Genomic DNA, 24,780 nt, shown 5'->3' with positions numbered 1-24,780 from the left:
GCAGCAGGCAGCGAATTCCAGTCCCTAGCTGTTCGCATTATAAAAGAGTTATCGAAACGCTTAGTTTGAGCTGGTGGAATGACGACATTGTAGGGATGGTAAGCTAACCTGCGTCTGGTTCCCTGGTGATGGAAGTTTGACACCCAAAAATCAAGTCAACTGGTCCGATTGAGTTATCAGACTAAGTATGAGTGCTTATTAAGCCTAATAATGAGGTATTTATACCTTTGTTTTCTACTATCTATAATACTTGATAAGAAAAGACAAGAGTTATTAGCTCTTGCTAGCCATTCTACCTCAGACCTGTATGCCACAGCGGCTGAATGTAGCTGAACAACTTAAATTAATAATTTAAAGTTAAATATTTGAATTTGAATATAAAGGCTCTCTATTTCGTATGGCATATGCTACTACAATAAAATCAAACTTGAAAAATTATGTAAATCTTACAACGAAGTATCAAACGTGAACCACGTAAAACCAAAACTATTTTGAATACCTACCATGTAGGAACATTGAAATAAATTATTCGTACATGTCTCTTTATTTGGGCATCGTTGTGATAAAATTAGCATACTAAGGCTGAGTTGCACCACTTNACGCTTAGTGCGAGCTGGTGGAATGTCGACATTGTAGGGATGGAAAGCTAACCTGCGTCTGGTTCCCTGGTGATGGAAGTTTGACTACCAGATGGACATAAAATCAAGTCAACTGGTCCGATTGAGTTATCAGACTAAGGCTGGGTTGCACCATCTTACTTTAACTTTGAAAAACGTCAAAAATCTGTCAAACTCCTTATAAAAACACCAGTTATCGTTAAAGTTACGGGCAAAGTTAGGTGGTGCAACTAAGCCTTAGCATGAGTGCTTATTAAGCCTAATAATGAGGTATTTATACCTTTGTTTTCTACTATCTATAATACTTGATAAGAAAAGACAAGAGTTACTAGCTCTTGCTAGCCATTCTACCTCAGACCTGCATGCCACAACGGCTGAATGTAGCTGTACAGTGTACAACTTAAATATTAATAATTGGCATGTATTTAAATGATCTTTTTAAATTAGCAAAAACGGCAAATAAAAAAATCTAAATGGTCATCTATTTTAATGATTGATCTTCTTTCTTTGAGACATAAAATAAATGAAATCGATCGATATTTTAATCTCTTTTGAACTACGCAAAAAGATATTGAGATGTAAAAATTATATCTGATCGTTACTTGTTGGTCCTCAAAAATAAAAGGTGTCGTGCCACGCGCAGTTTAGGGTTCCGTAATTGTATGTCGTTACCACAATATATTTCAGAAGCAAGCAATTACTTCATCTAAAGTCACTTTTCATATTTTCTTGTAAGGAATTTTTACTGGTTAAGAAATTGTATAAAACATGAGGCAAATGACTATTACTCTTAAATTAAGTAATGTATCTTAACCGTTATACCTAGTTTTCCTTGAAAAAATTCATCCCCACTTTACATGCAGGGGAGCTACCCTAGAAATTTTTTTTTTTCAAAATTTTATTTTACCCTTTTGTCGGCGTGATTAATATACATACTTTCACAAAATTACAGCTCCCCAGTGCCAATAGTTTCCAAGCGAAACCTGGGACAGACAGACAGACAGACATATCGAAACTATAAGGGTTCCTTGTCAGGACTACGGAACCCGAAAAAATGACATACATACATACGTGTATGAAAACATTATGTATTCGTAGTTAAAGTAACCAATAGTCAAATTTGACAGATGTCAAATGACAAGTGGTTAAATAACAGAAAAAAATTGATTTTATAACAATGTTTAACTTGACTTTTACTAATTTTTTTAACTATTAGTTTTCATTTTATTAATATTTAACCGTTACTTAGTAGCAAAATTTAACAATTAGTTATTTTAACTATGAATCAAAAAACTGGTCCTAGGTTGAAGCGATTGCTTGTCTTACTAAACGACGGGAAGCTACGGAACCCTGCACTGCGCGTGGCACGACACTGGGTTACTGATTTTTTCATATAAATCTAATAGACTCGAAGCATAGACAATGCAAAATAGGCATTTTATTAAATATCACGTGAGATTAGGGGGGTGGGGGAGGGGGTCAGGCAAAATCTCACCAAGGGGGGCGGGGGGGTTGAAAAATGGCCAAAATTGTCTCACGTAATTTATGGACGCCCCCTTAACTTTGACCGTAACTTTGACGATAAACCGGTGTTTTTTGTATGGAGTTTGACAGATTTTTGACGTTTATCAAAGTTAAAGTAAAATGGTGCAACCCAGCCTAAAGATCGTCCTTGTGACCAAGACAAATGCCTATCGGGGTACGTCACGAAACATATCACAACATGCATAATGTATGGCCGTCCGAAAAGTATACGACCTGTGTGAAAATCGTAAATCGTACATTCTCGTATGACTGCATTTGGAAGAATGCAAACAGGGTTTATTATTTACTCTAATCGTGCAATTTGTAAGGATACCCACATGCAGTGTTTTACAGTGATACTGATAATGTTGTTTTATTCCTTGACGGAGGAAACATTTAGCGTCAGTTGCAACTTGCAACACCTTAACTTTAGGTAACTGTAACTACTTAATTAAAACCGGTGATTTTGTATGGAGTTTAACTTTTTACGTATGTTATAGTTAAAGTAAGATGGTGGAGATGGTGTAACCCAGGGTTAAATACTTTAAAACACTATTAAACATATACCTTTTTAAGATATTTCTGGCAATGACCGAATGTTAAATAAATTAGATCGATAATTCATGTTATTTCAATTATCTAATGTAGAGTCCAGTAAGTTTAAAATTAAATCTCACTCAGTGTTTCTAAGTAGATTATACTTTGATTAGAATGCTTATGTGTTTACTAGTTTACATACACGCTATGTATATCATATACAAAGATCGGACACTTTCCGGACTGTGCCATCATAAACTGCCTTTGTACAATATGACCTCAAAGTGAGAGAAAACGTTGTTTTACAGCACAACTGAATAATAGCTCGTGCCTTCACTCAATAGGCGTTTGTTCATCTATCTTATGATAATTTATAGGAAACCTTGACTCTAATAATGGGCTGAAACTTCCATAATAACGCACCATTACTATTAACTGCTTGACGTTGCATTGTAAGGAGAAATGTGTTGGCACGAAATTAGTCTTTACGAAAGTTTTGCGTCACTAATATAATGTTATTTTAGTTTCTCTTTAACGCAATTTGTGACTATGTTTTCATGTAATAAGGCATAATAAGGTTTTAATTTCTAAGGGCTTGGCTAGGGTAATATTTTACAACTTTCTGAAGCGACGCGTTAAACTTGATTCAAACTTCAATATTTAAGTCAACGATTAGTTTGAATTTGAAAATTTAAATATCTGGTTACTCCAGAATACATTATTTTCGAGTTAGAGCTTTTAGTTTGTTACAGCGTATGAATGTTTAAATAATAGTTAGTTAGTGACTGTTATGTTAGAAAATATGTTTTTATGAAAACATTCTCAACAGTTAGGTAAATATTTCTTTTCAAAAAATAATCTTAAAATCTTTTCATGGAACACTAACGAGTCGTTATTTAAAACTAAATAATCTTTGATTCATACAATAATCGTACCGTGATTTTATCTCGATTTCAAGATCTAAAGTATGCAGATGACCATCAATCAGCTCCCATTCAACACACACTTTCAACGCATCAGTACTTAATGGAACTTTCATTAAACAGGTAATAAAATACAACCGGTAAAATAAGTCACTTATTTTGAGCTTTAAGTCTAAAGATAATAGGGGTGTAAATATGTACAGTTTTCAGCACTGTATAAACGCATCAATGATATAATATCTAACTCATCGTCAGTTGAAAGCGATTCAATCTACTTACGCTCGTTTTATGATCGTTTCTATGAGAAATCGTAATAGTCTGTTATGTTTTCAAATTATTTTTTCTTTTGTATCGGCTATTTTAATTTAAAATCTCAGATTCTTAGTTTTAGAAAATGCTAGGGAGTTTAATAAGAAGGAGATAGAGGTATTTACTAGTTCTTGTGTAGCACCTCAGAATAATATTATGTAGGTATTTTTCACCTGTGAAACTTACGTACACTAAGTACACTAGGTGTTAGGTTAATGGTATAATACAGCCGACACTAGCCTATGTTAACATTTATGCATATAAATAAGTATGATGAAATCAATTCGATATCATCTGAGTTGGTAGTACTTTATTCAGACGTGCTCTCGTCTATATACTTACATTATTTTTGTAAAATATAACTATGTTTTTATATTCTTCATGTTTTGTAACCGCTAACAAGCCTTCCACACGACCATAAACTGTTTTAGCAAAGCTTCGCTAAGTAAAAGTAAACTATTTTGCATATGGCTGCTAAAATGTCTAAAAATTACACTATGAAATCGAGCGTTACGTACAACCATGACGAAACAAGTCTGGCTTCGAATAACTTCTAGTAACTTCTAGAAAAGAATTTGTGCCGTTGATTGCAATTTTGGGAGTTTCTAAACGCGGCATAGCTTTTAGTTTATTTATTAAAAATATTGAGCAAGATTTTATTGCATTTTGCAATTAACGCCTGTCACTTCCTATTAAGTATGGATTTGGTAGTTATTTACTCGTAATAAGAGAGAAAATATTTAAGATAAGACAGTATTATAAAACTGTTTAATTTTTATGGAGGTTAATTAACTGTATTATACTTTTAAAGAGAGCATGAAATAAAATCATAAAATATTTTCAAAGAATTAATCTAAATCCGTGATTACACTTATAAATTTTGGTCATATCAATTAAGTCAATTAAGTCGTTTACTTGTTTTAATGAACTCAAATTAGAATCCTGTTATGAAGGCACCATAGATAGACAAGTGATATAAACACAAACAGCCATTACCAGACATGCGAATTGCAGACTCTCACCGATTAGAGATTCAAGCAGAATTCAAGCTGAGCAGATTACTGGAATGTATATTGTATTGGACGAAGAACATCAGAACTGGAAGAGACACCACCCTTGATAAAGTAGCATTCTAAGCTAACCATACGAGTAAAACGCGATGTCGAACTTTTTTTTAGTTATGTTTGAACTTAGAATTTCTTGTCCACCTTGAGTTTAAAACTCGTATCAAAATCAAACGCAGGTAAATGGAAGCTTTTGATTAGTTGAATTTATGATATTAAATCGAGTTTTGAACATTAACGTAGAGACAGACTTGAATTCAATTCGTCTAGAAGGAGTATTTTCGGAAAATTGACAGCCGTCTATTAAGTTACTAAAAAAATTATTCAAGAGCTGAACATAATAAAAAAAATTATCCGCTAGTCAGCAACAGGTCGGTCAGTCATAATAGTAACTAGAAAAAAAAACTTGATGTCCTTCCATAGAAATAAAGTTATATCCTTGTTCGCCATTCCTTATTGTACTCGTATGCACGGCGCTCATTACAGAGTGCGTGAATCTAGAAATGCGTCGAATGGCTGGGCTATTAAATCGAAAGTCGTATGCAAGTAATACTCGTAGTCCCTGCTTATTGAATCTGAATTCCTTGTTCTATGAACAGTCATAAAATTATCATATCGATTCCATTAATATTATAAATGAACCAATTTTAGTTTTACAGCTGAAATGGCAAAACTGCATCACCTGGAGCTACTTTGATATTACCTATTGACTATTCAAAATCAAAATCAAAAATATTTATTCAGTTTAGACCACAAGTGGCACTTATGAACGTCAATAGAAAATAATAAAAAAAGAAAAGGTAGCCCTTATGGGGCACTTTACATGTCTCCTTATCTTTTGGGCCCTACCAGCGCTTCGAGACAAACATTATGGCAAGTGCTGAGAAGAAACGCCGGAACAAACTCAGTCACTCAAACATCTATTTTTTCTTCAAGCTGTCATTTATGTACTTTCTTTTATCAAAATAAATTAAGTGGCATATGTGCGAAAACTTACCAAAACGGCGGAGTAACCAGTAACCTGAAATCAAAAATATTTATTTGTAAAAACTAGTTTTAAAATAACAGATAGTACATAATGGTAAAAGTATGTCTATCTATGTTTAATATCAATTTATTATTTGTGTCGGGAAAACTATACATACAAATATAAAACTAGGTTCGTTCGTTCGTTTCAGCCAAATGACGTCCACTTCTGGACAAAGGCCTCCCCCAAGGTTTTCCACAATGAACGGTCCTGCGCTGGCTGCATTGCATCCAGGCTCCTCCCGCGACTTTTACCAGATGCACCCCTTTTCCCACCGTTACCATGACCGAAATGTATTTGAAAATTCATCTTAATTTACTTCTTGCCACTTTTATTGCATTTACAGATCAGGTTGAAGTGGAGAAGGACATCTTTGTCGCAAACAGGAAATGCTCAATGCAGTCTTGTAGAACAGCTCTGTGTTACTTTGTTTTATTGCTTAAACTACAGGATTTTAGTATGAGATCATACTGAAAGTGTCTAAATTAGAAAACGGATTAAGTTTTACCTCGATTCTATTATATGTGTCTAAATACAGTCGACAACAGAACAGATTAACATTTGTGTTCCAAATTGCATCTCCATTACAATTAATACTTAAAATAGGCAGGTCATAGTGTTTTAGCCGTGTGCCGTTGCTTGTACAGTCACCGTCAAAAGGTTAATGTCACCCAAAGTATCCACAACGTTCGCAACACGTCTTTGTTCCAAATCGAATAAGGTTGTGTTGTCAACTTTTTGGTCACTTTGGGTGTCACGAACTATTTGACACTGTATGTACTTGCTAAATGCTGAAGGAATGTGATATAATGATCTAATCACTATCACAACCTTGCCAATGGAACCCGCTAATAGAATGCAGTCAGCTAACGCATTACTATGTCATTATATGTTGAAAGTGCACTTGCTTCTGCAGAGAGGCGATAAATATCTATGTAGTAGATCCTTAACTCGTGATATCAGACCAAATAAGTACTACCAAACCTTTGCAGGACTAAGGCTGAGTTTAGACTTTAACAAAAGTCAAAAATCTGTCAAATCCCATACAAAAAGCATCGGTTATTGTCAAAGTTACGGTTAAAGTACGTTGGTGCAACTCAACCTAAATACATAAATATACATACACCTTCCGATGATGGTGTAATCATTTTATTTTATGTAGAGTCTAACATAATTGCTGTCCGAAAACTGGCTCTAATTGTGTATCGAAAAAAAAGGAATTACAAAATTCTTCGACTGCTTCACAATCACAACTCATTTCTTATCTCCATTATAATCTTTTAAACCCTCCAATTTGATCCTAACAAAAAAATCATGTTATTGATTAAAAAAACATCCGTGCCTTTAACTAAATACCTCGACAACTTATCATCTCATCTTATATCCCATCTCTACCTTTTTTTTTCATCAGGAAATGCATGAAACTGCATGTCCACTGGCCCTCTCTATCTTCACTACCTACAGCAACCACTACAGTCAAAGGCTACTAACAGAAAGAAAAATGTTATTGATTAAAACCCATTAAGACCCATGTGATAGTTTGAAAAAATTGGGAGCTCATAAAAAAATACCTCGATAACTCGCATATTATGAGGAAATGCCCATCTTTACCAATCACAACAGTCCAATTATTTTAAATTGGTAAACGAAAAGCCACCCCTTTGGTATTCACTTGTGATTTCATTCTCTAAGCTTGTGATAAAAACAATGTGAGTCGGAATGTGACCGGTCAGTCAACACTACAAAAAAAAAATAAAGAAAACCGTGTGATTATTACAAAAAATACCTCGACAACTCACATATCATTTCCAACCTCTAACAATCACATTAACAGTTGCACCAACTTACTTTAACCGTAATAACAATAACTGGTGTTTCTTGTATGGAGTTTGACAGATTTTTGACGTTTGTTAAAGTTCCGGTGTTTTTTGTATGGAGTTTGACAGATTTTGACAATTGTTAAAGTAAGATGGTCCATCTCAGCTTAATTCTTTCAAATCAGTGAACGAAAGGCCACCCCTTTGGTGCTCACTTGATAAAAACAAAGTGAGTCGGAATGCGACCGGTCAGTCAATCAAAAAAAAAATTAACGAAAACCGCGTGATTAGTTAAAATGTCATCACTACATAGTAGCTGTCTGTCCCTATGTGCTTATGCTTAGATCTTTGAAACTACGAAATGGATTTTGTATGTATAGGTACTTACATAGCACCCGTGCGAAGCCGGGGCGGCCGGTCACTAGTTGATTTTATAAAACACCGTGTGCTTATTACAAAAAATACATCACTCACATCCCAATCAAAACAGTCCAATTCTTTCAAATTGATAAACGAAAGGCCACCCCTTTGGCTCACTTGTGATAAAAACAAAGTGAGTCGGAATGCGACCGGTCAGTCAACCGAGTCACCTTGGGCCTTGGAGGCGACCGCTCGCCTCGCCCGAACAATGGCTCTGGTTCTAGCCTAGGAGAATGTATAGTTGTACCACGTTATAGGTCTCTCATGGCTATTATGGTGATATAATGGTCCCTTAATAGCTATAATAAGTTGTTTGTTTGTGCCGTGTTTGGTAAAATTGCTGGAGAGTTTTAATGACAAACTTTTCCCATTGAAGGTTGTTACAACAAAAATAATAGGTAGTACCTCGTACTTAGAAATAAGAACGGAATTGTAATATTTAACGGAACTACAAAAAGTACCGATTTTCGCGGCAAAACCCCTCGCACATGAATTATAATCTAGAATTCTAGACAAACATACATTTTTTGTAGAAATTTTATGTCCATGGGCTAAATTTTAAAATCTAGAAGAGTGATCCATAAAAATCCACAGTTGTTACAGCAAAGTTTAGACATTTACGCCCGTATTCACAAACGATGATTGCTTAAGTGAAGCAGCAAATTAAACGCACAGCGTTGAATAGAGCTCTGTGATTACTTCGTGTGTCACCATGTGCGTCCACGCGCACTGTGAGACCTCATAGTAATGTTTGTGAATACGGGCGTTAGACATCGTAGATTTGTAGCGGTGCAAGGCGGTCTGCATTACAAAAACTAATCAGAAAATCATAAATAAGCACATAAACTGAAGGTGATAAAAGCGCGATAAAGAGTTTGTAATTAGAAATCTATAATTTGCACTTTAAGTACATTACGTAATAATGCAACTATGCAGTCAATAAAGTGTGAATTGTGTGTGCAATTATCTCCGCCGACAAAAACGATATAATAATGTGTCTAGTTCAGTCATCTCACTAGCTAATTAAGGTACTATTTAGTATTTAGCTCTTTTGATTTAATAGCTAGTTGAGGTTTTAATCGTGAAGAAATAAGTTAATCACGATCTTTGAGGCCATATTTAAGACGGCGTGTTCGTGTTGTATAAGTAAAAGTTTGACGCTATTTTATGTCATTAGTGGACGAATGCCTCATTATTTCAATATGTATTATTATTTATTTTATTATCTGCCAATTTACTATTCGTGTCTTGTTAGTTGGAAAATAATTTATCGCCATTTTCTAAAATTAGTAGAGACAATCATTTTTATAAATAGCGCTTATGTAGAACTTAGGAGTAAATTAAACAATTGGGCATCAAGGGACCGTTTTTAAAAATTCTTTCACCATTCGATAGCTACCTTGTCCACGAGTAACATAGGTTACATTTTATTTTGGAAAAAAATAGGGTTCCGTAAAATATGTAGATAATGTAGTCAATGCGCGCGAAGCCGTGGGTGGAAAGCTAGTTATGAATATTTTTAACCAAAAGTTCTTAGATAAGTACGTGATAATTTAAAGGATGAAGACAAACACTGTGACGTAGCTATTTCTCTCCTTTACTTTGAACTTAAACCTTCGTGTCAACTAGCTGATTTGCAATTACAAATACGGAAACTCAGAAGTGTTTCTCTATGCAAAGTCAAGGTATGAAAATTCGCTAACAGCTAAAGTATACACAAACATTCCATAGTGGGTACAGTCAGATTGATTTAAACAATAACTGAAAGACGTCAGTGACTTTTTTCACGTAAAGTTAAAAACTTTTTTCAGGTGGGGAATAAGAAAATAGTTATACAAATAAATGCTTTCTCTACATTGCCATTCCCACCTAGTTACTCTACATTACCCTTTTATTATCCCACCTATTGCCACAAACTAAGCATAGGTTGTGATATGGCGATCGTAAAAAATAAATAAACTCAACTAAGAATCGATACAAATGAATATACTCGTACTCGTACCTACTCTAAATACTTGCTAAAGCTCTCTTTCCTTTTCTAGTCCAAAACCACATCTGACATGCAAGGCTCCCATCAAGAACCAATTAAAAAAATCTTAATAGAAACAGGCTAACTGTGTGTAACTGAAATAAACAGTGCAATAAGTGCCTAACCCAAAAAATATAGAGAAGTATCTTAGAATTAGTCAATCTTTGCTGACTGTACTATGGGCTCACGAGCACAAGTGGGTGCGACCTTGGGGCTTTCGCCACGGAGAGGTCAAGATATCTCGATAGAGAAATAGCTAAGAAACAGGCCTCGCTTGGCTGTTGTAAGGCCCTTTGCACACAAGGCAACACAACACTTATTAACCGCCAATATAGTGTGACATCAATGCTAACAATGTCAATGCTTTACAAAACGTAGGCGGCAAGGTATACACGCACGATTCTTACTTATTTTGTTATTTTTTTACTACTGGGGTGATATATTATGATGTCGATGGCCAGGTGTATTCTAATTAAGAATGTTAATCCGATGACTTACTACCGATCCACCCCGGCTTCTCACGGATGCCATTTATTAAGCATGTAAAACTTCCTCGTGAATCAATCTATTGCTGAAAAATGCACTAAAATCTTTTGAGTAATTTAATAGATCTTTAAAGCGAACAGATAGCGGAAGCGACTTCTATACTTTGTAATGTAAAGATTAGCTTTTTCTTAAAGCACAATTACGTACTAACCTTCTTCTTTAAACTTTTGATTGCTGTGTGCGAAGACCCTTACCCTCCTGAGCCAGGCGGACTATTTGCTATTTTCCATTAAGGTTTTAACTCGTTCCATAGCAAGTTTCATATCTAATGGATATTTTAAACGACTATGATTTACTCATAAGCCTGTACACGCCGTTATTACTTGTTTACGGCAAATAAATGATGTTAATCTTTTAAATCATTGTCCAAGTAATGACGGTAATACACAGCATAGATTATCTAGTATACTTAATGGAGATTCCTACTATGACGCTTATAGCAAGGTAATAAAACTCTATCATAGAGCTCTATATAGAGTTTATAGAAGTTATTTCTGGATTATTTTAATGATAGCCACAGGATGGTCAAATATGTACAACTGTTTCTTGTATTTTAAGGCGTATTTTAAATCTTCAGTGAAACTGAAAAGTATGACATAATATAAACCATGTTTGTAATCGAGGCGTGGCACCTTAGTTATTTATAAATAGGTGTGTTTTTAATAAAACTATTCGCATTATTTTTAAAATAAGATTCTACTCATGATACATTCCCCAAATATGACACAAATCCAAATTAAAAGGAAGCCAATGATTTAAACATCCTGTATAGCCTGTTGCTCTAAATTAGTATTATTTTCATTATTTTTGAATTACCGTACTTAANAAATCTGACTACCTACACCAACCACTACAGTCAAAGGCTACTAACAGAAAGAAAAATGTTATTGATTAAAACCCATTAAGACCTATGTGATAGTTTGATAAAATAGGGTGCTCATAAAAAATACCTCGATAACTCACATAATAATATTATGTGAGTCTACAATCATCATAGAGATAGGAAATGCCTATCTGTACCGACCACTACAGTTCAATTCTTTCTTATTGGTAAACGAAAGGCCACCCTTTCGGTGCTCACTTGTGATAAAAACAAAGTAAATCGGAAAGCGACCGATCAGTCAATCCAAAAAAAATAAATTACGAAATCCGCGTGATTAGTTATTTAAAATGTCATCACTACATAGTAACTGTCTGTCCCTATGTGCTTATGCTTAGATCTTTAAAACTATGCAATGGATTTTGATACATTTTTTTAATAAATAGAGTGATTCAAGAGGAAGTTTCATATGTATACTTAGCACCCGTGCGAAGCCGGGGCGGGTCACTAGTTGATTTTATAAAACACCGTGTGCTTATTACAAAAAATACATCACTCACAGAATTGGACAGTTTTGATTGGAAATCAAAACAGTCCAATTCTTTCAAATTGGTAAACGAAAGGCCACCCCTTTGGCTCACTTGTGTGTGATAAAAACAAAGTGACTCGGAATGCGACCGGTCAGTCAACCGAGTCACCTTGGGCCTTGGAGGCGACCGCTCGCCTCGCCCGAACAATGGCTCTGGTTCTAGCCTAGGAGAATGTATAGTTGTACCACGTTATAGGTCTCTCATGGCTGTTGTGGTGATATAATGTTCCCTTAATAGCTATAATAAGTTGTTTGTTTGTGCCGTGTTTGGTAAAATTGCTGGAGAGTTTTAATGACAAACTTTTCCCATTGAAGGTTGTTACTTGTTACAACAAAAATAATAGGTAGTACCTCGTACTTAGAAATAAGAACTGAATTGTAGTATTTGACGGAACTACAAAACGTTGCCGTCTAGGTAGAGTGATCCATATCCACATAGGGTTGCCAGGTCCTAAATCACAAAAGCCGNATGAGTGAGTACTATCATTATCGGTTGCTAACCAACATCCTGATGCGTGCGCTTCATATGATTCTGTGGCTCGACTTTCGCCTGGCGCGGCAACCAAATAAAAAGCCTAACAAAAGCCGGACAGGCCGGACAAGGCAATATTTGGCCGGACAAGACCCTAAAAAGCCAAACATGTCCGGCTAAAGCCGGACGCCTGGCAACCCTATATCCACAGTTTTTACAGCAAAGTTTAGACATTTACGCCCGTATTTACAAACGATGATTGCTTAAGTGAAACAGCAAATTAAACGCACAGCGTTGAATAGAGCTCTGTGATTACTTCGTGTGTCACCATGTGCGTCCACGCGCACTGTGAGACCTCATAGTAATGTTTGTGAATACGGGCGTTAGACATCGTAGATTTGTAGCGGTGCAAGGCGGTCTGCATTAAAAAAACTAATCAGAAAATCATAAATAAACACATTAACTGAAAGTGATAAAAGCGTGATAAAGAGTTTGTAATTAGAAATCTTTAATTTGCACTATAGGTACTATTACGTAATAATGCAACTATGCAGTCAATAAAGTGTGAATTGTGTATGCAATTATCTCCGCCGACAAAAACGATATAATAATGTGTCTAGTTCAGTCATCTCACTAGCTAATTGAGGTACTAGTATTTAGCTCTTTCGATTTAATAGCTAGTTGAGGTTTTAAAACTTTTAATCGTGAAGAAATAAGTTAATCACAATCGTTGAGGCCATATTTAAGACGGCGTGTTCGTGTTGTATAAGTAAAAGTTTGACGCTATTTCTTGACGTTATGTAGATAATGTAGTTCACGCGCGCGAAGCCGTGGGCGGAAAGCTAGTTATTAATATTTTTAACCAAAAGTTCTTAGATAAGTACGTGATAATTTAAAGAATGAAGACAAACACTGTGACGTAGCTATTTCTCTCCTTTACTTTGAACTTAAACCTTCATGTCAACTAGCTGATTTGCAATTACAAATACGGAAACTCAGAAGTGTTTCTCTATGCAAAGTCAAGGTATGAAAATTCGCTAACAGGTAAAGTATGCACAAACATTCCATAGTGGGTACAGTCAGCTGTAAAATAAAAAAAACTAAAAAAGACACAGGCCAAGAGCTTCCTCGTTGTGGATAAAAAAACATCTTTCATGGCTTCTTTCTTTGAAGATGTCAACTTTATCTTGGATGATGAAGAAGAAAAATACGTACAAGATCCTCTGTATTTCTATTTCACTATCACACCAACTGCCTCAAACTGAGCAGAGCTTTATCAAAAAGCTCCACTGGCGACTACAAAGAAAACTAGAGACAATACAAAATCTTTAAACATACAAACAGTACCAAGTAGGTAACACAAAAAGGAACCAAGTAACACAAAAATAGACAAATAGGCTGGGTTGCACCATCTTACTTTAACTTTGACAAACGTCAAAAATCTGTCAAACTCCATACAAAATACACCATTTATCGTTGTAGTTACGGTCAAAGTTAGGTGGTGCAACTCAGCCATAGTACTCGTATCTAGCAATAAGTAGTTAAATCTTTGCTGACTGTACTATGGGCTCACGAGCACAAGTGGGTGCGACCTTGGGGCTTTCGCCACGGAGAGGTCAAGATATCTCGATAGAGAAATAGCTAAGAAACAGGCCTCGCTTGGCTGTTGTAAGGCCCTTTGCACACAAGGCGACACTTACTAACCGCCAATATAGTGTGACATCAATGCGAACAATGTCATTGCATTACAAAAGGTAGGCGGCAAGGTATACGTCATATACTCACGATTCTTACTTATTTTGATATTTCTTGACTACTGGGGTGATAAGTATATTATGATGTCGATGGCCAGGTGAATTCTAATTAAGAATGTTAATCTGATGACTTACTACCGATCCACCGCGGCTTCTCACGGATGCCATTTATTAAGCATGTAAAACTTCCTCGTGAATCAATCTATTGCTGAAAAATGCACTAAAATCTTTTGAGTAATTTAATAGATCTTTAAAGCGAACAGATAGCGGAAGCGACTTCTATACTTTGTAATGTAAAGATTAGCTTTTTCTTAAAGCACAACTATGTACTATCCTTCTTCTTTTAATTTTTGATTGCTGTGTGCGAAGACCCTTACCCTCCTGAGCCAGGCGGACTATTTGCTATTTTTCATTAAGGTTTTAACTCGTTCCATAGCAAGTTTCATATCTAATGGATATTTTAAACGACTATGATTTACTCGTAAGCCTGTACACGCCGTTATTACTTGTTTACGGCAAATAAATGATGTTAATCTTTTAAATCATTGTCCAAGTAATGACGGTATCCACAGCATAGATTCTCTAGTATACTTAATGGAGATTCCTACTATGACGCTTATAGCAAGGTAATAAAACTCTATCATAGAGCTCTATATAGAGTTTATAGAAGTTATTTCTGGATTATTTTAATGATAGCCACAGGGTGGTCAAATATGTACAACTGTTTCTTGTATTTTAAGGCGTATTTTAAATCTTCAGTGAAACTAGAAAGTATGACATAACATAAACCATGTTTGTAATCGAGGCGTGGCACCTTAGTTATTTATAAATAGGTGTGATTTAAATTTTACCTTAAATTTTATTTTAGTAAAATTTAAATCGTTGGCATTAAGTATTTTTAAAATGTGATTCTACTCATGATACATCCAACAAATATGACACAAATCCAAATTAAAAGGAAGCCAATGATTTAAACATCCTGTATAGTATGTTGCTCTAGATTAGTATTATTTTCAATCTTTTTTATTTACCGTATTTAAGCACCTCACTAAGGATCAATATAGTGGCATTTATACGAAAGAATAAGCAGACATCAACCTATGTCTGCAGTATGAAAGCTATTTAATCTAAATGTATTGAGAGTATTGACATCAGTTGAGAGAAGATTAAATCCTATTTCCATCAAATCCATTTCAAAGCGGATTCAAAGTTTATGGTGCTGTTTCCCTGCTTATATCTCGGATGTTGGTACTCTTTATTCCATTTGCATTCAATATACTGCAGGAAATTAATCTGAATATAACTGCAATTGCTAGCCAGTTTACCGTAGAAAGGAAGAAGTACATATTAAGTACAGATTATGAATAGGTATATCAAGTAAACTTAGGTCCGTATAAAACGACATCTGAGTATGAATCGGCACTTAATAATAGCATTTTGCGACTCTATCATGTTACTAGATTTAAGAACTTATATTTACCCTTCGTAAATAAATTTTTGAATTCAGTGATGTTGAAATATTGAAACTCAACTAATCTAGGTGTATACTGAATTTCAATCTAGTTAGTTTCAGAACGTCGCGTCGTTTCATATGGGTCCTGATACATTACTTATGCTTTAGATAAACTTTAAGAGTAGGTTATTAGTGTAATAAGATGTTTATTATTATTAGGTACGGATTTTTTACTATAATCAGCAGTTAATTGTTAATTACAACTAATCGGTCACCATTTGACTTGGCATTCCTCTGGGCCACCGGCCTCTAAGGTACCAAAACATCGGCCGATTTGTCAAGCACTTGGCCGACTTACGGTATCGGCAAGTCACAGCGTAGAAAAATACAGAAGAATCGGTTATTTCACTATCTACTGGACTTAATAGTAGGTACTTTATCCTTTAACTGCTACGGCTACATTTTCCATCAGATCACAACACATTGTTTAATTGGCATATTTCGTTTCAGCCAAATGACGTCCACTGCTGGACAAAATCCTACCCCAAGGATTTCTACAACGATCAGTCCTGCGCTGCCTGCTTTTTTATATTTTTACATTTTGTTGATAAATTTATTTATTTATTTATTTATTTTCTTTATTTTTATTTATTCAGAAAACCACAGCTCTTTATAATAATAATACAAACAGGTATTTTTGTTCTTACAGCCAATAATGGATTCTATATATTATTACAATCTCGTAAAAAAACAGTCAAAGGGGCAAAAAAATTAGGCGGCCTATACAAATTACTTGCCTCGAACAATAAGATAAGTAATTAAATAAACACATAATTTGAATATATCATGTCTTACTTTAAGGCATTGCTTAAAACAAGCGACATTCATTTGCCTAAACGATTCTGGTAAAAAGTGGGTCTATTATACCCACCTACATTGTGTCCGGACCAATTACTACGAATCGATTCTTCCGGAAAATCGATGTAAGCAGTTGCGTCACCGAATGCAATATCGAGTGCGGACAATGTCGTGATCTGACCCACGTAGTTCTTGGAGTTGCGAAGTCGTTGGAGCTGCTACTAACTGCAACTGCTATTGTCGTTAAGCTGGAGTTATTGTGCTTGAGAACGTTGTTATGACTTATTATGGATTCTTATAGCAATTCAGAACAGATTACTTGGGGGCAAACTTGAGTGGTGAACTCTTTTGGCTAACAATACTACGGGACTATGTTGTCACTTGTTCCACTCCCGGTCCCCATTTATTTTGATCATAGACTTCATAAGGATGGCAAGGACTTTTTCTACTAACTACTCGTAGCAACTGTAGTTACATACAGGGTGTCCCGTAATGTAACGTCAAGCCGGAACTGGGTGTTGAGGCAAGTTGTGCTGGTTATCAGAAAAATATTAAAAAAAATCTATGTGGCATATTTTAAAAATAATAGGCATTTAAAAAAAATCAAAAAATTCTACTCCAGGTGACGGTCCTTTTGCTCGTGTTGCCACAAATCTTCACTTTTTCCAAATTTTTTTTTTGTTGTGTAACCCTGAACAATGCTTNAGGTTAAGCACCTGAGTCCTGAATAAGGCTCAATTTAATGGCATTGATCCGAAAGAATAAGCAGACATCAACCTATGTCTGCAGTATGAAAGTGATTTAATCTAAATGTATTGAGAGTATTGACATTAGTTGAGAGAAGATTAAATCCTATTTCCATCAAATCCATTTCAAAGCGGATTCATACTTTATGGTGCTGTTTCCCTGCTTATATCTCGGATGTTGGTACTCTTTATTCCATTAGCATTCAATATACTGCAGGAAATGAATCTGAATATAACTGCAATTGCTAGCCATTTTGCCGTACAAAGGAAGAAGTACATATTAAGTACAGATTATGAGTAGGTATATCAAGGAATCTTAGGTCCGTATAAAACGACACCTGACTATGAATCGGCACTAAATAATAGCATGAGGCTCTATCATGTTAATTGATTTAAGACTTTAACCCACAATTCCGCAAATAAATTTTTGAATTTGAATTCAGTGATGTCGAAATATTGAAATTCAACTAATTTTCAAATTTTGATCTAGGTGACTATGCTGAGTTTTAATATAGTTTTTGAACATCCAGTCGTTTCGTATGGGTCCTGTCCTGATACATTATACATTACAAGCTTTAAATAAAATTTAGGAGTTCGGTGTTTTTTATTCCCATTGATGTTTACTATTAAGTAATTAAGTAAGCTTTGAATGAATCCAATGTAGAGATTCACGGACGGAATTTTTACCATAATCAGCAGTTAATTGTTAATTACAACTAATCGGTCACCATTTGACTTGGCATTCCTCTGGGCCACCGGCCTCTAAGGTACCAAAACATCGGCCGATTTGTCAAGCACTTGGCCGACTTACGGTATCGGCAAGTCACAGTGTAGAAAAGCACAGAAGAAGCAGTTAATAACCAGAGTAATAGATTTAATTACCTACGATACTGTGGTAATAATCCTATAAACGCCTCGCAATAGCTGACTACATTTTTTGTCTGACTACAGCGCACATACGCAGCTTAACGGACTGATTTATTTGCAATATCTGTATGTCTTTTGAAGTTTTTGGGATGAAAAGTGAGTAACGTAGGTTCAACTTATAAGCTCAAAAATAAGGGAAGTAAAATGCCAAGGCATACGAATAAATTTTCACTGCATGGACGAATTTTACAATTACGTAGGCATAGCATTAAAAAAGTGATGTTTATTTGCCTAAACGATTCTGGTTAAAAAGTGGGTCTATTATACCCACCTACATTGTGTACGGACCAATTACTACGAATCGATTCTTCCGGAAAATCGATGTAAGCAGTTGCGTCACCGAATGCAATATCGAGTGCGGACAATGTCGTGATCTGACCCACGCAGTTCTTGGAGTTGCGAAGTCGTTGGAGCTGCTACTAACTGCAAGTGCCATTGTCGTTAAGCTGGAGTTATTGTGCTTGAGAACTTTGTTATGACTTATTATGGATTCTTATAGCAATTCAGAACAGATTACTTTGGGGCAAACTAGAGTGGTGAACTCTTTTGGCTAACAATACTATGGGACTATGTTGACACTTGTTTCACTCCCGGTCCCCATTTGATCACAGACTGTTCATAAGGTCGGCAAGGACTTTTTCCACTAACTACTCGTAGCAACTGTAGTTACTTATAATATCATGACATGATAACACTCGCCTAGAAACCGTCCAGCAACTTGCACACTCGCTTATAATCCAGTAACAAAACTACCGGAAAAAACAGCAGAACTAAATCTTCATACTACTCTCTAGTAGCTCTACTCGCTTCTCATTTATCCTCCGCAGTGGAGAATTACCTAACCGTCACTATAACTTATGCATAATATATCTAAGTATGAGTAAACTTAAAAGTTAAAACAAAAAAACAACCTTTGGGATCAATTAAGGGTTGAAGACGATTACAAGAAGTTAACCTTTCAGTTGCTATCAAACCCCATAGCGAGTAGGCAAATCGCTTTGTGATTTCAGTGCGTCGCCAACAATGGCGCTCACCTTTGTCCCTTGATGGCGGACGTGAACTGTGTCAAAACATTGTTCGTCATTTTAAGAAATATGGTGACACAATAAATGTAAAAGGTTTAATTTCACTGAGAACTCAAAAGCATTTTGCAACGACGTAGTCCACTTAGAGCACCTGCTCTTATAGCACCTGGCCTAGTCCACGAAGATCACCTATTAATGCCGCTATTCGAGGATTCAAATTTAGAGAGAAAGAACAAAATATCGATAGGTGCTCTCCGTGCTAATTGGGCGAGTGCTCTAAGTAGACTACCTTTTTGCAAAATTAGCTGCTTCCTGACAGTTCCACCATATTATCTAGCAATGAAAAGTGGAGCAAGATCCTCCGACATTTAACAGCATTTTGTTTATGACAGGAAAAGCAATTTACTAGATGCCAGCTAGAAAGTTAATTTCCTACACTAACTGTAAATTGAACACTGAAACCCTGCATTAAGTTTCATTTTCGAATAATAACAAATATCAAAACTTTGTGGGAATGGAACATAAACCTTAGGGAAACAGATTAACTGGCAGTTTATAAAAATAGATTTAAAAAAAACATGACTCAAATCTCCAAATCGATTACACCACAACCGTGACACTATGCCACGACTATGCCGTAGCCTTCACGGCTTTATCCTTAGCATTCCTTTGCCGAAAAAAGGTTACCTCCAAAAAAACGTAAACAGGATAAAAAGTAACAAAAGGGGTATTAAAATACCAAAACATCGGCACGCGATCTAAGCCGAACCTGTTCCATTAACGCCTACCTGTCTGGTCAAAAAGACCCTTGTGTGCGTGGGGCAGTTTAGACCCGTTTTCGTAGCTCTTATTGGATTACGAAGTAAAAAATACGACTGATACAAGAAGTTATTATTTATAGCTTATTAAAATGGGAAGCATGAAATTATTCACACATAAGTTTCTGATAGGTATTATAAAATAATAAATTGCAGACATAACACGGATACTAAATTGTATGTTATAAACTATTTTTTTTTAGTTAACACGGCTATGCTATGACTCTGCATTCACCGATGACCTATCGTTTATTAAGAAATCCGAAATGCTTGCCAACAGCTATTAAATTTGAGTACAGACAGACTGCACTTCTAGCTGATCTGAGTTGCTGTCGCCTGTATTGTATGTTTTAATGAATAATGTTCTTCGAAAACACCTAAAAAATCTGCTTCGTTATTTCAATGTCTAGGAATAAAAAAGAACAAAAGAGGTTCTGATGCCATGTCGCCTTTGGAAATAGGAAAAATAAAACGTCAGGAATTTCGTGGTCAAGTCCACTTTAAGCCAAAACTAGTTTTTAAAATCGAAAGGTTGCATTGGTGTTTTTATTAATTTCTTATTGAGTTCGTTATTTACTTTCGAGGTGCTAATTATCTGATTTTCATAATTAAAATATTAAGTAGTTTTAAAATTAAATATTCCTTCTTTATTTGACAGTCACTTAATCGCGCGAATTTATTTATTTATCTGTGGGCTGATTAATGTCAAAAGATTTTTTTAAATTAAATCTAACTTGGACACAAACACATTGGCCAGTTTCAAAACTGCAAAATCCTTTATCTTTTACAATAACCGTGTTTATTTTTTATAATTTTGGAAAGCACGTTCTCATGCCCGGTCGCACCACGTGTTCCGGCCCGTGAAAGTAAATACATAATACATAGTCTGACAAATCGATTGTTTTCACTCGCTCGCGTGCATGCTAATATGAGTAAAAGTGAGTGAGCTGCAGAATGCTAACTCGAGATGGGTCACTATACCCTCAGAACTTCTTTTTACCTTATGTTGCAATTTGATATTCTATCTAAGTATATATAATTCATGAATCTAGCAGTTACCTATAATAAATAGGCTGCTTTACGCGGGTTTCTAAAACATAACAAAATAATATTATACTAAAATCAATGGTTTAATTAACACGAACCTACAAAAGTTGTTCTACTTTCAGTTTTTTTTTACGTCTCAGTATTCCAAAATACTTACTTGTATTTTTATTTTTCTATATGAATTCATAAACTAATTAGTTTTAAAGTTACAAAAATATCTATAACTAGCTTTCCGCTCGCGGCTTCGCGCGCGTGGACCCCTGAACCCTATGTTTTTCCAAAATAAAATTTAGCCTATGTTACTCGTGGATAATGTAGCTTTCGAATGGTGAAAGAATTTTTAAAAACGGTCCAGTAGTTTTTGAGCCTATTCATTACAACCAAACAAACAAAGTTTTCCTCTTTATAATATTAGTGTAGATTAAAGTAATAGGTATCCATGAGAGGACCCTATTTTTTTCCAGTATCTATTTTTAAGTTCAAATATTGATTTTAGATTTTGAGGCTAAAAAACAAAATCAACATTAAGTATTAACTCTATTCCGTTGTAGAACGAAACATCACGCTGCAGCACGCAAAAAATAAACAATATATCATGAGTTCATGAATACACATTTGATACTCGATTGTGAACATCCGATCCCATTTCACTTTCAATCGAATACTAATCGGTTTCTTACAACTATTGTTCCTTTTTCCTGTGAGGAAATGTAAATATGCATTTAATTTGAATGTGTAGTTTGCATATGGACTAGTAAAAAGTTTGTTTACACGGTTACCTTATCTCTTGGCCTAGTTATCTGGTACTTAAAGAAAATATAGTATTTTATGAAGTTACGTCCCAATAGAGGTAATCGATTTTTTCAAGTAAATAATCACGCCTTACATAAATGCACGAGCATTATACATGCAAAAGCAATACCTTGATAATACAGAATTCTCTCTATTCTATGTTCTATGCTCGCTGTGTAAATATTTTTTGTCTACGATTCAATGCTATGTTATTTTATTTGCAACTTCAGATTTCAAATTTTAAAATCTGGCATACTGGATCACTCTTTACATATTATAATTAGTCTTTGGATTTAGGATAGGTACAGTCATCGTCAAATAGTTCGTGACACCCAAAGTGGCCAAAAAGTTGACAACAAAACCTCATTCCAATTGGAATGAGGTTTTGTTGTCAACTTTTTGGAAGAAGTGTTGCAATCTTTTTGGCCTGTACCCACTTATCTAAGGCTGGGTTGCACCATCTTACTTAGACATTATCAAACGTCAAAAATCTGTCAAATTCCATACAAAATACACCGGTTATCGTTATAGCTACGGTCAAAGTTAGATGGTGCAACTCAGCCTAACATAGATTAGTTTCTTTTTTACATACACGAATGGCTCACCATGTATAGCTGCTATTTTTCTTTGTAAATCTTAAACAGGATAATAATCTTAACAATCTGTCGGATGATTCGATCTTACGAAACCTGTCAGCCAAGGTCTTTAGGATGCCGATGATGAGTAACTCTGAGCTCATCATGACCTCTCTCGGACGAGTCTTATAAACAGTCTTATCACAAATTATACCTATGAAAGTCTTGAGCATACTAGATAAAGTAGATAGCATTAGCATTTTACAATGTAAGATGATGAGATTATAATAAAAAGGTAATTAAAGATGTACTTTCGAAATAAGATTCGATCTCGGATCCATTCATGAGTACGTGGTGGTCACAGTCATGCAGCATGCTCCTATTTCGTGGATAAATAGTTAACGTTATTTATTACAATAACAACATTTTTAACAAGTTACTGGTACATACTTATAAAAAAATAATTTAAGAACGTTAAAACCCACTACAACAACAATTTGATCTAGAACTTGAGTTGTTAAATAGGTAAGTAAGTTCAATGAGACGTTGTCTTATAAAATTATGTGAGTCCCAATTCAGCAAAAGTGCAAAAATAAAATACGATGATTTACTCCAACCCTTTAAATTTAACTGTCAATATAGGAGCTGAACCAAACGAAACTTCATTAAATGAAACTTACACTTGTAAGTTTCAAGTAGGGTTTCTGATTTCTCGACCTATTTTTTTTCTCGAGTTTCGGGAATTGTCGAGGCCAAAATCTCGAGTTTTCTCGGGTCTCGAGTCTTTTAAATGAAATGGTTGAAATTTGATAAAAACACATGTTTTTTTAAATCTAATATACAAAAAAAACTAATACCCAACTACGTAAAAATGAATTGAAAAGATAGGAACAAGACAAAGTGTTCAAAAATGCAGTCGGAGACATCAATGACTATTTTTTTTTGTTGGTGATAAGCCGTGTGGTGACGACAGAATAAAATACATTTGTCGCTAACCCCTACTCTTCCCGCGGAGGATGCTCATAGTCCAGCAGTGGATTGTAAAGCTAAGCGTCCACTTGTCGGTATCGTACGCAACGGACGCATCATACGAAACACATCGTATCGGATGTGCGATGCGTACGATGCGGACAGGTGGACGCACTTATATGAGTTTCCATATAAATAATACTACGATCCGTTGCGTGCGATGCGATTGGTCCGATGCGTACGATACCGACATGTGGACGCTTAGCTTTAAGGGCTGTTGATGATGATGATAAGTGTTTGATGCCTCTAACTGCATTTGTGAACACTTTGTCTTGTTTCTATCTTTTCAGTTCATTTTTACCCAGTTGGTTTTTTTTAAATAATATTTTTATTTTAATCTTTTAGTTAAAGTACATACATTTTGCAAGCTATTTAAAAACTTTTTATTTTGATATCCCACTCGATAGGTTTTGAGATATTTTTTTTAATACATATTATGGCGCCAAATATCGGCCATTTTTATATTTTTCAATTTTGATATACCCAGTGTCACTCTCACAGTTAAAACAATTACATATATCGATACCTCACATGCTATAGTTTGTCGAGTTTCACAATATGGCGTCCAGTAGTCGCCATATTGCATTTTTACTAACGTCATGTCTTTAGTGACACTCGCCGGACTAAGAGGAATCGATTGACGTGCGAATCATAAAAATCGACCCAAGAGTTTGGTCTCTATCTATAGTGCTTCAAAAACATACATACAGAGGCTGTTAGACACATTCCCACTCCTTTGCGTCACGCAGTCGGGTAAAAAAGGAAAGACTAGATTAGTCTAAAAGCAACGTTAACCTATTAAATAATTAAAAACTTACTTTTGTCTAAGAAAATAGGCTTTTAAGAATATTAAATCTTCAAATTCGAAACTCGAGGATTCTCGAGCTCCGGTAATTTTTTTCTCGTCTCGAATGAAGCCAAATTTCTCGAGTTTTCTCGAGTTCGAGAAAGCTCGAGCAGAAACCCTACTTACAAGTTTTATTTTAAAGTAACTCTGCCACATTCTGAAGAATCTTCCCAACTGATTATAACTCTACATTTTTATACAGGGAGGAAACGATA

At 35.2% G+C, this 24,780-nt stretch overlaps 1 long non-coding RNA gene across 1 annotated transcript in view; it reads right to left on the bottom strand.

The window, feature by feature from the left end:
* Positions 1–5,950: 5,950 nt before the first annotated feature.
* Positions 5,951–24,780, bottom strand: part of LOC114366023 (uncharacterized) — a 33,285-nt gene continuing 14,455 nt past the window's right edge. Inside the window, exon 3 of the long non-coding RNA XR_003656994.1 lies at positions 5,951–5,995. This is a non-coding gene — a long non-coding RNA (uncharacterized LOC114366023). The remainder of the gene's footprint in view (positions 5,996–24,780) is intronic.

The sequence above is a fragment of the Ostrinia furnacalis genome, unplaced genomic scaffold, assembly GCF_004193835.3.
Source record: "Ostrinia furnacalis isolate ACB-3 unplaced genomic scaffold, ASM419383v2 OfSCF0504, whole genome shotgun sequence".
In the NCBI taxonomy this organism is placed as follows: domain Eukaryota; kingdom Metazoa; phylum Arthropoda; class Insecta; order Lepidoptera; family Crambidae; genus Ostrinia; species Ostrinia furnacalis.
Note: the sequence above shows the minus strand (reverse complement) of the source record. Positions and strands in the feature narration are given on the sequence as shown.